Below are 14,434 nucleotides of genomic sequence, written 5' to 3' on the forward strand. Positions count from 1 at the left end.
TTCTTTCTTTCTTTCTTTCTTTCTTTCTTTCTTTCTTTCTTTCTTTCAAAGAACTGAGGTTTTCAAAATCTGGAACATTTGCCTAACTGTCACTATCCTGTGTCACTATTACACTGTCTTAGGAAGAAGACAAAAACAACAAACAAACGAACAAAACCCAGAACAAATAGAAGAGCCACATGGAGCAGAAAAGTCCTGACATCATGCGGCTAGGCGATGGAAAGCAGCCTAGGCTTAAACATTATTCTTAAAGAATGTCCCCAGAATTGCTGTGCTTGTGGAGATGCTCTTGGCAACCAGTCTGACAGTGGCTGCTGGGAAAGCAGGGCCAGGAACAGCTGCTGTACCACAGGCTTCCAGACACCCTCTCCCAAGTGCCTACGAAGATCCAAGCCATTTGCTCCATCAGGACATGGGGGCAGAGAGCACCTGCATCCCTGTTGCTGCTAACACACCAGCGTGCTGAGCCGTCTCTGGAGCCTGTCAGTCAGAGGAGACTGGCCTGTCTCCATCTGCTGACAGCTCACCAACGCTTCAATCTCTAATAGTCAAAATGCAGGTCTCCCCACCCCTTTCCAGCCCACTTTCTAGATCAACGTTCAACCCCCACCCCTACCCTCACCCAATGTTAGAAAATGGTACTGATTACAAGACCTACTCCCCTGTATGCCCCACAAACATATTTCGGCATCAAGAACAGAGACCCCTGTATGTATGCGTAAGCTGACTATTGTTCTAAAATCGGTACTCCGTGTAAAGGAAATGCGAGGGTTGTCCTTCAGATTGCTTCATTATTTCCACCTAATTGGCCAAGCCCTGAACTAGTTCCAGGTCAATCTGTGAAACAAAAACACAGACACAATACACACATCCAATTTAATATGAAGAGTTACAATCACACCTCAGCGTTCCATTCCATAATGACATACTTCTTGCAATTTTTGTGCGGAACTATGAAATAATTCAGAACATACTGTGGCAGAGTTAAGCAATATGGAGAAGAAGTTATCCCACTATTTTTTTTTTTGTATACAATCTGCCCTGCATGCTCTTACTTTTCAACTGTACATCTGCAAACAAAAATCATGACACGTTATTGGATGACAATTTAATTTCATTACAGTTCTTCATCAGAAGAAAATAACCAGTCGCATGAGCAGATGTAAGCTTGTTGAGGCCATGTGCTGAGTGCCATGGCTTGTGTGGAGATGTCAGCTTTACTACCCAATTATATGCTGGTGACTAGACTAGAGATGGCTGTTAGTAAAATTTACCTGAAGTAAGAGTTTAGCTGAATCATTTTCCTCACATAAAACAAAGCTCCACATAGGAAGCCCAGGGTTGGACCTACAATCTCTCAGTCATAAAGGGCCAGGTTCCTTCTGTCTTTCTGGTCTACCAGCATTGACAGATGGCCTCCAAACTTGAGATCATCTCTTCTAAAACGGCTGACAACTCCAATAGGTACATTTAAATTCCAAGTAGGAAATATACTTGAAAAAAAAGAAGAAGAACTCACAAATCTGTGAATTTATCTTTTGATGAAACTTCCACGCAAAGGCAACACAAACTAATGTGGACTTTAATTGGTGCTTTTCAACCAAAAGTTAAAAAAAAAAAAGGGTATTGATATTAAGGGGGCGGGGGGAGTGGATACTAAAGTCCATTACTCACAGAGAAATTCTTGGGTTTTAAAAGGAAATTAAAGGTGAGCATGCTTTGCTAGCATGCCAGCCTCACACAGCCGGAAAGGAAGGTCCCAGAATGTCTTAGGCATCTATCTGCTTTCCCTCCTGTCTCAGCCGAGTTCACTTTTCTTCAGGTATTCACCTTCCACACAGAGTACAGAAGCTGTCTGTACTTCTAGCCCACAGGCAGGCTTGCTTTGTTTAAAGGGCCCCTCCCCTCTCCCACCACCACCTCCCGGCATCTCCATTGCTTGAATGATCCGGATTGGCCATAGGAGATCATTTCCTCATGACTTCTGAAAAAGTGACTCCAGATTCTTCTGGGAGGAAGTCCCAGGAAGCAATACTCATTGCCTGCCTGCAGGGGGAGGGAGGAACAGACAAGAACTCTGGGGGAGAGGTGAATACCTGAATATTGTTATCTTACTAATGTGTAGAAGTTTTCATTCTGGGTCCACCCTTCAAAACCAGCATGAAAGCACGGTGCGGAAAAGAGAGAAGAGCTCAGTGTGTGGCTGTGGAGTCACAGCCTCGCCTCTGAATGCCTGTAAACAAGCCTTCCTGCTTCAAGATGGCTTGAGCTTGGTGGCTTTTTAAGCTGTTATTTTGTCAACTACTGCCTGCTTTTGCCTCTACCTTCCCGAAAAGATGCCTTTCTATAACGGGAGCCCTCCAATTAACATTCCAGGGCCTGATAGCCCTCTGAAAGAAACATGTAGACATCAGTATAAATAATAAGTGATTTCTTGAATCTACTGCAACACCGAATATATTTTCATTTACAGAACTTACTGCCCTGACGACAGTCAAGCTTATCTTTCTTTCTGTTTTCATAAAAGACCATATGTCTTTTCATGGAGATGTGGTGTCACGGAAGGGTCTCGGCATGTCTTTCTTACCTCACAGTTGTGTCAGGTTTACTGATTGACACGGCTCAGGCATCTTTTGACTTCAGACACTGCTTAGATCTGAATGTATTCCTCAAGGTGTCTGATCTCTGCTGCCTGCAGCCCATCAACCATCTCTTTAAATCCTTTCTGCAGCATATTTGAGGCAGCAATCTAATCGGCTGAACTTGATGCTGCTTCATTTTCTCCTCGGGCAGTTTTCATCATACTATTGTAGCCTGACTGAACAAAAGCCTGACCAAAGCCCACAGCCAATTAACATCTACTGAAGATGACTTTCCGGAACCACACATCTGCCATCTTTGCTGACGGCTATTTACATATCCAGCAGTGTTTACTTATCTTGGTAATTATTGATAGAATATGTTAAAGCTTTTTGGATATACTAAGTACTTTTTATAATTAATAGTTAAAATTTTTAAAACTGTCCATTAGAAGATGTAAGCATATGTCAACAAATGTACGAATATTGATTGAAGGATTATTTATGAGGTTTAAATCAGTTCATAAGCATTGCTACACACATATAAATAGGCAATGGTTGGTGCCATCCCAAAGTAAAGACAGTATTTGAGTAATATTTGTTTATAGGAGAAGAATGCCAATTAATTGAGCCAGGCACAGGGGCACACACCTGTAATCCCAGCACTCTGGGAGGCAGAGGTAGGTGGATCTCTGTGCATTCGAGGCCAGCCTAGTTTACAAAGTGAGTGCAGGACAGGACAGCTGAGGTTACACAGAGAAACCCTGTCTTGAAAAACAAAACAAACAAACAAAAAAGGTAAAAAGTTTGTTTAAAACAGACCTGTTTGCATTCCGGCTCTCAGCACTCATACCTGCCTAAGTAGTATAATGTAATGTATCTGGACTAATAACACCACAGTGTGATAATTTCCAATGTTAACGAGTATTTGTAGGCAGCTGTAGATTTCAATTGGTTTGCATACTAACTATGGTTTCTATCAGGTACAAAGTCTATTTAGAGTCCCTAATTGGGTTGAGATTTTTTTTATAACTTTCATGTAGAAAAACAAAGTTTCAAAGTTCGACCTATAGAAATGCCTGATGATGGGGCCGGCAAGATGAAAACACTTGCCAATCAACCCCAGAGAGCAGAGTCCAACCTTCAGATGCCATGGTGAAAGGAGAAAAGAAAACCCTCAGAACTGTTTCCAGGCCTCCACACATGCATGGGGGCACATTAGCTAGGTTTCTATTGCTGTGATAAATACCAGGAATAAAAGCAACTTGGGGAAGAAAAAGTTTGTTTCGCTTACACTTCTATCACTGAGGGAAGTCAGGGCAGGAACCCAAGCAGGCCAGGAACCAGGAGGCAGGAGCTGAAACAGAAGCCATGGGCGAATGCTGCTTACTGGCTAATTCTCCATTGCTTGCTGTTTGCTTGCTTGTACCATCCAGGACCAAGGACCCGGGAATGACACCACCACCAATGGGCTGGCATTTCTCACACCAACATCAATCAAGAAAATGTCCTACAGACTTGCTTACAGGTAATCTAACGGAGACATTTTCTCAATTGAGAGTTTATCTTCCCAACTAGCTTATTTCAAGTTGACATAAAACCAACCAACACACACACATACATACACATCATCCACAACATACCCCAAAATCATAAAATAAGCAAAAACATTTAAATGCCTCAAGATAAAATATTTTTGCATAAATGCAGATCCAAAAGAACTTAAGTTGAACAAGATCGCTTACTGTTAAATGGTTGTGTGTGTCACTCAGTGTATTTTTGTTGACTCAAAGACACTGGCTATATATCATAAGGATCATTGTTACAGCTACCATCAATGGACTATTTATTCATGGATATATGCACTGTTAAGACACTCAGAATTGAAAGACTAGAATTGATTCTCTACATTTCTAAGAACCATTAAATTTTATTCAGTTTTCAAAATGAAGGCTAGTTACATTCTTTAAAACCCTGTAATTGTTTCTATAAATGATAGACTGATAAATAAATGACTACTTGATTGTTATGTTATAACTAAATCATTATGGTGATAGAGAAATCAGTTTGACAGCATAGAACCAAACATGAAAAGGTACTTTAAGAGGCCGGGAAATTACTGTACATACTTTCTGTATATCATTTACTTCTCTAGGATTATAGGCTAATCATTACACGGGCCAGACTGGTAAAATGCCAGTTGGTAAAATGTTTGCCTTGCAATCAGGAGGACTTGAGTTCAACTTCTAAAACGGACATAAACATACACACACACATTTCCGGCTCTGGTGGCTCACGCTCATAATTGCAATGCCGAGGAGGCTGGACAGAAGGACCCCGGCCACTCCTTGACCTGCCAGCTTAGCTGAACCGCTGAATTCCAGGCCAGGGAGAAACCCTGGCTCAAAAAAAAAAAAAAAAAAAAAAAAAAAAAGACAAGGTGGACAGCACCTGGGACTTTTAGGGGACACAGACACACACACACACACATGCTCACTCTTACACTCACACACACTCACACATAAAATACATACATTTAAATACACATGTACACACATGTACTCACACATACACAGTCTTGCACATGTACACACACACACACACACACAAATATGCATGTGCACACATACTCCAAAAACTGCTTCTGAGGCTTAGGCAGATAGAGCAATGATCCTCTCCCGTTGCTGTGGCTTGAACTGTAAACTGACGAGTTGCTGCAGGCAGCTGGGGACTTTCAGTTTAGGAAGCAGACACAGCGTGTCTGGCATGACTGGACTCTGCTAGCGTATGAAGCCTAACTTACGTAATCATCTCCCAGTGTTGTGAGCTCAGCATCATTACCTCTTTTGTCACGTGAGAACCCTGAATTACCTCAGGGTTACGTGGCAAATCTATGAGGCTCCTTTCCCACAGGCCTGTTTTTCCCCTCAGGACTTGGAAGGAGGACAATCAGCGCAGGGCTTCCTGCTACAGAACGTAGTCTCTCGGCATATGACGGTGTCCAGGGATACGGATTTTTTTTTTTTCTAAAAATAACTCCTTTGATGACAGAGGCATCCATCTGGACATTCTCCAGCTATTCCAAAGTCCTCGTCTGCATGCTCAGCACCCTGCGTCTAAAATCCCCTGTGCTGCTTTTCGCTGCAACTGGATTTTGAGAACATAATTCTTTCCAAAACAAAGCTGCTGTTCTGAGCAATTGTTCTGAACTCTCTATTCATTATTAAAGATGCGAAGGGTGAAAACGTAGTGTTCACTTAACTGTGCATTATCAACACAAAATGCTGTTTATTTGTGGCCCTTTCTTTGACCACAATAACTTTGAGAAACAGATATAGAAGAAACTACTTCTCTTCCCCATCCAGTGACAGAGACTATGTCTCACATGTGGATAGGTGACTAACTCACACTCCTGGAATCCAACGAAGCCATGATTCAAACACTAAATCTCAGGGGTGGCAAGATGGCTCAGTGGGTAAAAAGATTTGTCATAAACTTTGACAACCTGAGTTCAGTCCCCGGAAACAATATAAAGGTAGAAGGAGAGAACTGACTCCACAAAATTGTCACACACACATCCCCCAAGCACACCACAATAATAATCAAAGAAAATGCATTAAAAATCCAGCTTTCTTTCTGTTCTCCCCAGCCCCCTCCTGAAGACAGATACATCTACCTGAAATACAGTAGTTCCTGGAGGAGGAGAGAGAGAAACAGAAGGGAGAGAAGGCACAACACAAGCCTCTCCAGCGGCTTTGTCCCAGGCTGCCTTCCTCATATCCAGTTCCCATTCCTTGGTAGCAACCCTGTCATTCAGCCCCTTTTCATCTACCTGGAGGAAAGGTAACTTCAAATGCAATCACAAGGGTAAGATTGTGGGTTGTAAGCCAAACATCTGGTGAAAGCTTTTGATCAGGACGATAGAGAGGACAGAAAGCATTGCTGGGGCTTCTCGGAAAGGAAAGCAGATTCTCAGGTGGTCGATGACATCTGGGCACACTGCAGCCATTCTGACAGCACAAAAAGTAGCTTTTAAATTCTGTATGAGGCCACCAAATCCAAGCCCAAACCTCACCCTGCATGTACAGATGTGAATGAGTATACATACACCTCTGTCTCACTGCCTATCTGTGGCATGCATCTGGCGATCAAGGGACAGCCTCAGACGTCGGCTCTCTGTCTCGCTCAAGCCAAAGTCTATGGGTCGTTTTCTGCTGCATACACCAGGATAGCTGGCCCATTGGGTTTAAAGGGTTCTCTTTCCTCCACCTCCCCTCTCCCTAGAGGAACAACGGATTACAGGTTTGCGCATACCACCACATCCACCTCTCACTCGGACTCTGGGTATTCTAACTTCGGTCCTCACACTTGCACAGTGAATGTTTTATCCACTGAGCCCTTCTTCCCAGCCCTGTTTGTTCCTGTCTTTTAACAGAACCTAAAGCAGACACGCTATAAAAGCCAATCAATACCTTCTATTTTTGAACCAGTCTGATGAATTTTCCTTTGCTTGAAAGCAAATGCAACTTCGCTGACACAGGCAAGCATATGTTTCTGCGATGGAGGATAAGGCTTGCTAACCCACCACTTAGTGACAGCTCTGACTAAACCATCACAACGCTGTCGCTCCAGAAAACATGCTGGGAGCTGAGCCATTACCTTCTGCTGCTTTTCACACTGACGGCTGGGAAAACTTGCTAGTGTTCGTTCCTTCTCCAAGCAGCCCTGTCCTCTGCTAATGTCTGTGACACCAAAGCAGCACATGCCGCCCAGGTGCACTGTTAGCGCACTTTTTACTGTGACTTTCAGCTCGGCAAGGTGAGTGATGAGTAGAGCCACGGGGGCTGGGAGTCAGGTATGATATTTTGACAAGTAATGACAAGAAGAATAGTGGCTGAGGTCATTGTGTAAGTTGCCCTGGTAATGGTACTGCTACAGCACACATTGCTAAAGAGGTGCAGGATAATGTGTTTTTTTTTTTTTTTTTTTGGTTTGTGTGTTGTGTGTGTGTGTGTGTGTGTGTATGCATACATGCAGGTGCTCCTAGGGACAAGAGGAAGCCCTGGATCTGTTGGACCGGGAGTTACAGGCAGGTATGAGCTGCCTATCTTGGGTGCTGGGAACTGGACTCTGATTCTCTGCAAGGGCAGCAAAGGCTCTTAGCCACCAAGCCAAGCCACCTCTCCAACCCCTGTTTTTTTCTTGTTTGTATTTGAAACTGGGTCTCACATAGTCCAAGCAAGCTGGCCTTAAACTTGGTATGTTGCCAAGGAAGACACTAAACACTTAAACGCTTGCTCCTCCTGCCTCTGCCTCCAGCATGCTCAGAGTACAGGAGCAGGAAGCTTTGTCCAGAATGGTGTCATTAGGAAGACATTTATTTTCTATTGCTGTCAACATGGAGGTTTTAAGGGCTTGTCAATGATACAATACGTCTGTTGTTCTTACTCGCAAATAACTTCAGTGGAGTCCATTAAGAATCTCAGCACAAGATTATAGTTATGAAGTGAAATGACTCAGGGACTAGATCGCTTAGGACTATACCTGTGTAGTAGACCTCAAGAAAAAGGATCCCATGTTCGGCAACATTTCGTTTCTCACCTTCCTACACTCTATTTCTCATTTCCCCAGTGTCAGTATTCTAAGCCCCACCCTGAGTCTTCCTGAAGCACGTGGTACGAACCTCATGCATGAGAACTGTGGCGAGCCTGGGACACAGCGCCACCGTGTCCCACCTCCCTGCACTTAGGGATGGATTGAGAAATAAGACAATGGCACCAGCCGGCGCAGTGTGTCACACACATTCATGCGGTAACTGTTGGAAAAATATTTTCTCTATTGGATTTGCTAGCTTATGGCTCTGTCTGACTCTGTCTCTGATTCAGTGTGTGTGTGTGTGTGTGTGTGTTGTGATTTCAGAGTCATTGATTACTCTTTACCACCCTCAAGGACATTCTGGTTGAGCCTAACCGAGAAAAAAATAATCAGAGCTGAGGGATGAAGAAAAACCTTTCGCATAATGCTTTTTAGAGTTCCTAGACCCAGCCCTGCCCACGGCCCAGGGATTTTCAGTTGTATATACATTCCACTTAAAAATCTACTCACAGGGGAGACGTAAGAAACAGCACAGGCACCTTGCCTTACTCCCCACTCAATTACAGGCCACAGTGGGACAGGAAAACTGCTGCACAGCTATTGCTTTTCACATCGCCTGTGCGCGCGTTGTACCGGCCATAAGGTGTTATTGGCCAAGTTAAATAAGCCAGTCATGAGAAACAAGTTCAGTGCGATGCCATTCATAGTATTCCTAGAGAGGTGAAAAAAGTGAGCCACGGTGAGAAAGCGAAGGTCTGCCGTTTAGTGAGTAGAGTCTCATTTGGGGTGAATTTCTGGAGACAGTAGGTGCCCCTCTGTACACCCAGCCACAGTATGTAGGAGAACAAACACCAGTGGGAATGCACGAAATTGTACGCCTCGAGCAGTTTAAAATGCTAAACTTTGTTCTACATTATTAGTCCAAACCCTTTTTGAAGTTTTCTGGATTTCTTTTTGTTCTTCCTTTTCTTCTTTTTCTTTGTTTAGTCTGGGGAGAAGATAGACTTTATTTCAAATGACCATTGCTAAATGGTTAAGAAGTGATTAATCTCCTAAATATAAAACTTTCAAAACACAAGGTAGGGAGAGATGAAGAAGATATTTCCTTCCTATCAAATGGAAAGGAAAAGATAACATGGAAAACAACTAAGAAACTGTATAACTAGGCTTTTCATGGGCCTAGAAAATTTCCCAGAGCTGAAGATTTAGGTCAATTCATTTCTTTCTTCTGGACCCCAGTGGGTCTGTTAATTCATTGTAACACAATGCTTTAACTTCATGTAGACAAACACTCTGTCCTGGCCCCACTTCACTGGGCAAAGCCAGTTGTCCTCCAAGGACAAATCAAAATCCAACACAATAACATATCTTTAATTCTCAGAATTTATTCTGGTGCTTGAGGTCCCTATAAATGGGCATCAACATTGTTCCTGAGGTCTTAATACTTGACTTATGTGCACATCATCCACAGGCAGCTGAGGCCATCAGAGGTCAGGGAGAAACTGCCTGACCTGAGGCCATCAGAGATCCAGGAGAAATCGTTGGACCTGAGCCGGGTACTTGGGCTGCAGATAGTTACCCAAATTTTTCTTACTGACCCACACATGGCAGTTCTTTTTCCTGGCCTGCACAAAGTCTCCAGTGAGCAGCGGAGTTTGGAAGAAGAAGACTTTGATCCCAAGGTCACTCTCTGTCCGAATTACATTGGGAAGCTTGAACTTGTAGTGTCCACACGTGCATTCCCTAGGAACCTGGCTTCCATGTTGTTGTCTGTGAGTGTGGCCAGGACTCACTCAGCTGTCCCTCAAAGGGGCTCTCTAGGCTGCCACTCTACTTGAGGGAGCGTCTAAAAATCTTGGTCTCCAAGCTTCTCTCTGACTAAGAGATCAAGATTCCTGTCTAGCTTATGATGCAAGGAGGTTCTATCATTTTTTTTAAATCTGCTTCTGTTACCCAAGCTCCAAGTTTGAACTGTAGGAATGCCTGCTGCCACATATCTTCTAAATCTTGTGCAAGCGTAATGCCCTGCTCATCTTGTTCACCATCATAAAGGTCGGCGTTCTTCTTTGCCAGTCTCTGAGCTTTATCCAGAGCACGAAGCTCATGGTCTGAATACAGGCTTCTCTTCATCTCTTCCTGCTGTAGTCGACCAGCCATGTCTTCCTGCAATGAGGGCAGCAGCTTGGTGATCAGCAGTGGCCACTACAGATGCAAGGCACCCAGCAAGTGCCATGGAGACCAGCTGCTTCAGGGCACAACCTCAAGGGACCAGCAGTGAGAACATGGGCTACCTGCCCAAAGCCCGTCAAGCCGCTGCCAGCCTCTAGCCACTCCTAACAGAGTATGTCCTATGGGCGTCACCATCTCTCTGTCTTCCCACAAGGTATCCTCTTCTGGATTCCTTTATCAGGTTGAAATTGCATTTTATTTATGTTTTCTCTAGTCTACTTATTGAGCGACTATTAAAGGAAAGGTCCTAACTCAGTCCCAAGTACACAAGAAACCACGTCAGGCTATACAGTACTCCACACCCCACATGACAGGCTATTGGCTGTCAGTCCTCATACACAACCCAAGTAGACACAATATATACAAATCAGGATTTCTTTATCTTGAATTCACTAAACAGCTACGAGGGCAAAGGATGAAGTCTCCAAATATCCAGAGTTACTCCCTTGACTAGACACACTGCCCTCTCCAAGCCAGAGGTCACGTCACCTTTCTGAGGAGGCCACACACTCTATTCTTATTCTCACTCATACTGACTCCATTGGTTGGTTGGTTGGTTGAAGTCTTGAGACTTCCTAGGCAGTTGTGGTCATGGGTGAGATGGCCCCCATTTGACGCAGTTTATTTTGTAAAGAATCGGGGATGTTAAGGCTGCGTGCGTACAGCGTGTGGGAAGGAGACATGCACTTGCTTGTCAGGTGAGCCATTGTCAGCGTCTGTTCTGGAGAAAACAATTCGAGTCTTCAAGCTATTGTGATACCGGATAAAGTTGGCCTCATTTCAAGCCAGTCTTCTGATGATATATTAATTGCCAGAATGTTTCCAACACAGATCATAAAGAAAAGAGCAGCAGCTGATTCAGCTAGGATAGGGGCTGAGAGAGTAAGGGTCTGGACAAGAAATCATAGACATTGTCGTCGTCATCTTTGCCATCATGTGGTCACATCAAGAGATGGGATCCCAGAGTACGTGTACAGAAACACGAGACCAAAAGTAGACCTCATGATGTAGTAAGTACGTCTTCTACTTGATCGCTACTTTAAGAAGCTTTTTTTGAGCACTATTAGATAAATATAGATCAAGACATTAAAAACGGTCAACAGTCTCCTCTGTGTGAATGATTCCAAGTGGGCCCTGCAGCATCAGACCTAGAAAGCACTGAGCTGTCATAGGGCCTGATCCAAGAGGCCAGATCGCCCTTCAACTCTTAATGTTTGCTGAAAGCTAAATCAAGCCAAATGGGGAGGATGCCCCAGATCAAGCTGAATAACAAGCTACGGGCACAGAGTATTAGGCCAGCCCAGAGGCATATACTGAACGATTGAATCCTCCAGCAAGGTGTGTTAGCTCTTGCCTTCAGTCATCTTCCAGAGTATTGTGGCACCTGACAGGATAAGACTTTATCACAAGAAAGTGTAAACACCACCATGCCTTTTCAGACACAGAAAACCATGGGGCGGGCACACTTCATGCTCTCCCTCCCTGGGGATTATGAAGACAGATGTCTTGTGGGATGGCTTGAGCTCCTCCCAGCTGGGGCCTGGAGGAGATAAAGACAGGAATTTCGTCTCTATTTCTAAATTGTCTCGTCTCTTCCATCTGAGGTCCTGAGATGCTTTACACAGTCTCTGGCCTTCTTAAGAGCTTTAAGGAACAAGTAAATGGAATAAAACATTCTCATTTTCTAAAAGTCATTGAATTAAACAGGAGACAGCTTCTGCACAGCAGGTGAATACCTATCTCTGAAAGGCTGACAATAAAATAATCGGTTTCATGTGATAGATGTCTGCTCGGAGGGGGGTGATTTGCCTTTCTATCTCATGAAGAGAATCTGCTACGGACATAATTGATCCACTACCTCGGTAGTCCATTATTTACATAGCGGCAGTAGCAAGGGCTGATGAGCCTAGACAGGCTGGCAATCCTGTCCAAATGTCGTCTTCACCCCCTCCAATCCCTGTCTGTGCTTTCTGGTTTTTTTTGTTTTGGTCATAGGTGCTTCTGTGACAATATGACCTTTCTTTCATGCAAATGTGACTAGGAGGACTGCTGTCCACTCCATAGTCATTCTTCCTGCCTAGGGCTGGAGAGGCCATTGGCTCTTACAAATGGCTGGAGATAAGGCCCAGTACTATCTGGAGTTCAGTAGCTTTGCTGGTGGGCCTAGAGAATCTCTTATCCGACATGAGCTCCTGGTTTTCTCACTGATGGCCTGGACGCAGCTGCCGCTTGGAGATAAGTATGCTCTAGCTTGCCCTAGAAAAACCATGCAACCTGAATCAGAGGCTGAGTCTGTGGAAGAGTCCTTAAGGATAGACTTGTTCCCACTTTCCAATTTTTATGAAAAACAAATGAAGGCTCAAAAGAGGAAAGCAGCATGGCTGAGCTCTCACTGAGGACAGAGGTTAAAACGCTTTAATCCTCCTCACGTCCACCTTTCCACTAATTACACTAAACAAAGTCTTCAGTATTGAATAGTAGCGTTCTCCTAGTACTTTGTGTCTATTGCTCCCAGTCTTCACCACAAGTCTGAACCTGGCCACTGTCGCTCACTCTGCAGGTTTGAACGGCAATCCCCCCAGAGGTTCACATATTTGAATACTTGGTCCCCAGTTGGTAGAACTATTTGGGAAGAATTAAGAGGTGCAAGGGGTGTGTCACTGGGGGGACCTTTAAGGTTTCAAAAGCCCATGTTATTCCTAGTTCTCTCTCTCTCTTACTTGTGGATTAGATAGAAGCTCTCAGGATCACGCCTGCCTACCAGCTGCCATAGCTCCCTGTCATGATAATCACAAACTCTAACTCTCTAGAACCATGAACTTCAAAATAAATGCCTTCTTGTATAGGTTGTTATGGTGCTTTGACTAGGTATGGCTCCCCATAGACGTGTATATTTGAATATTTGACCCATAGGGAGTGGCATTATTAGGAGTTGGAGTAGGTGTGGCCTTGTTGAAGGAAGTTTGTCACTGTGGAGGTGGGCTTTGAGGTTACATATGCTCAAGCTACACCCGTTCTCCCAGTCTCTCCCTGCTGCTGAGGATCTAGATGTAGAACTCTCAGCTCCTCCAGTGCCATGACTGCCTGCATGCTGCAATGCTTCCCATGATGACAATGGACAACCTCTGAAACTACAATCCAGCCCTAATGAAATGTCTTCCTTTTTAAGTTACCGTGATCATAGTGTTTCATCACAGCCATGGAAACCCTAAGACAGTTGCCTTGGTCATGATTCTTTGTCACTGCAATAGAAAGGTAACTCACATGCCCCTTTCACAGGTTAGAGCACCGGCTCTCAGAAAATTTGAACACTTTTACAAGGAGATCATTACTAACACATAGCTCTGTTTGATTTTAGAGTTCTGACTCTATGTCTTGACCTTAGGAGTACACAGAACAATTTGAAAGCCCACCACTCTCAAGCTCCAGAGAAAGATTCCCCAGCATCCACACAAGCCTCCTCTATGATCCTCCACCACTGGATGTAATACATAGATGTCAGATAAACTTCCAAACACCTGCTGCCCCTGTACTGTGAGATATTTTCTCAAGATTTTGCAAAGTTCTTCCTAATGTTGATAGAGGCATCTCATTATGAGATTAGAAATCATATTGTATCATATCCTTAGACTGTTTATTTCAATCGTATCATCACATTTGTCCTATAGACAAATGTGTTCTCATGTCATCATACAACTTTTCAAGTGAAGACATGAACAAAAGTTTATTTACTTCAGATAAGTCAGTGACAACAGACCAAAAAAAAATCTCCACCCAAATCTAAGTTAGTGAATTTATTGGGGTTACTTACAGGAGGATGTGTGAGGGGTCATTAGGAGCATGGATGACCCAGGTAGCAGCAGCACCAAAAAGCCCACATCAGAATTAGTGAGCATTCATGAAAACTGCCACCTTGGCATTCCATGTATGACGTATAAGCAACTTGATACATCTGGAAAGCCTCTTCCCCTTGGAGTCTCCCAGCACACACACACACACACACACACACACACACACACACACACACACAC

General features: G+C 43.9%; 1 pseudogene; it reads right to left on the reverse strand.

Annotated features, from left to right (window-relative positions):
* Positions 1–9,694: 9,694 nt before the first annotated feature.
* On the reverse strand, positions 9,695–10,538 carry LOC129690290 (39S ribosomal protein L46, mitochondrial-like; annotated as a pseudogene).
* Positions 10,539–14,434: the final 3,896 nt, after the last annotated feature.

Source organism: Psammomys obesus, unplaced genomic scaffold (assembly GCF_907164565.1).
Source record: "Psammomys obesus unplaced genomic scaffold, mPsaObe1.curated_primary_1811, whole genome shotgun sequence".
Lineage (NCBI taxonomy): Eukaryota > Metazoa > Chordata > Mammalia > Rodentia > Muridae > Psammomys > Psammomys obesus.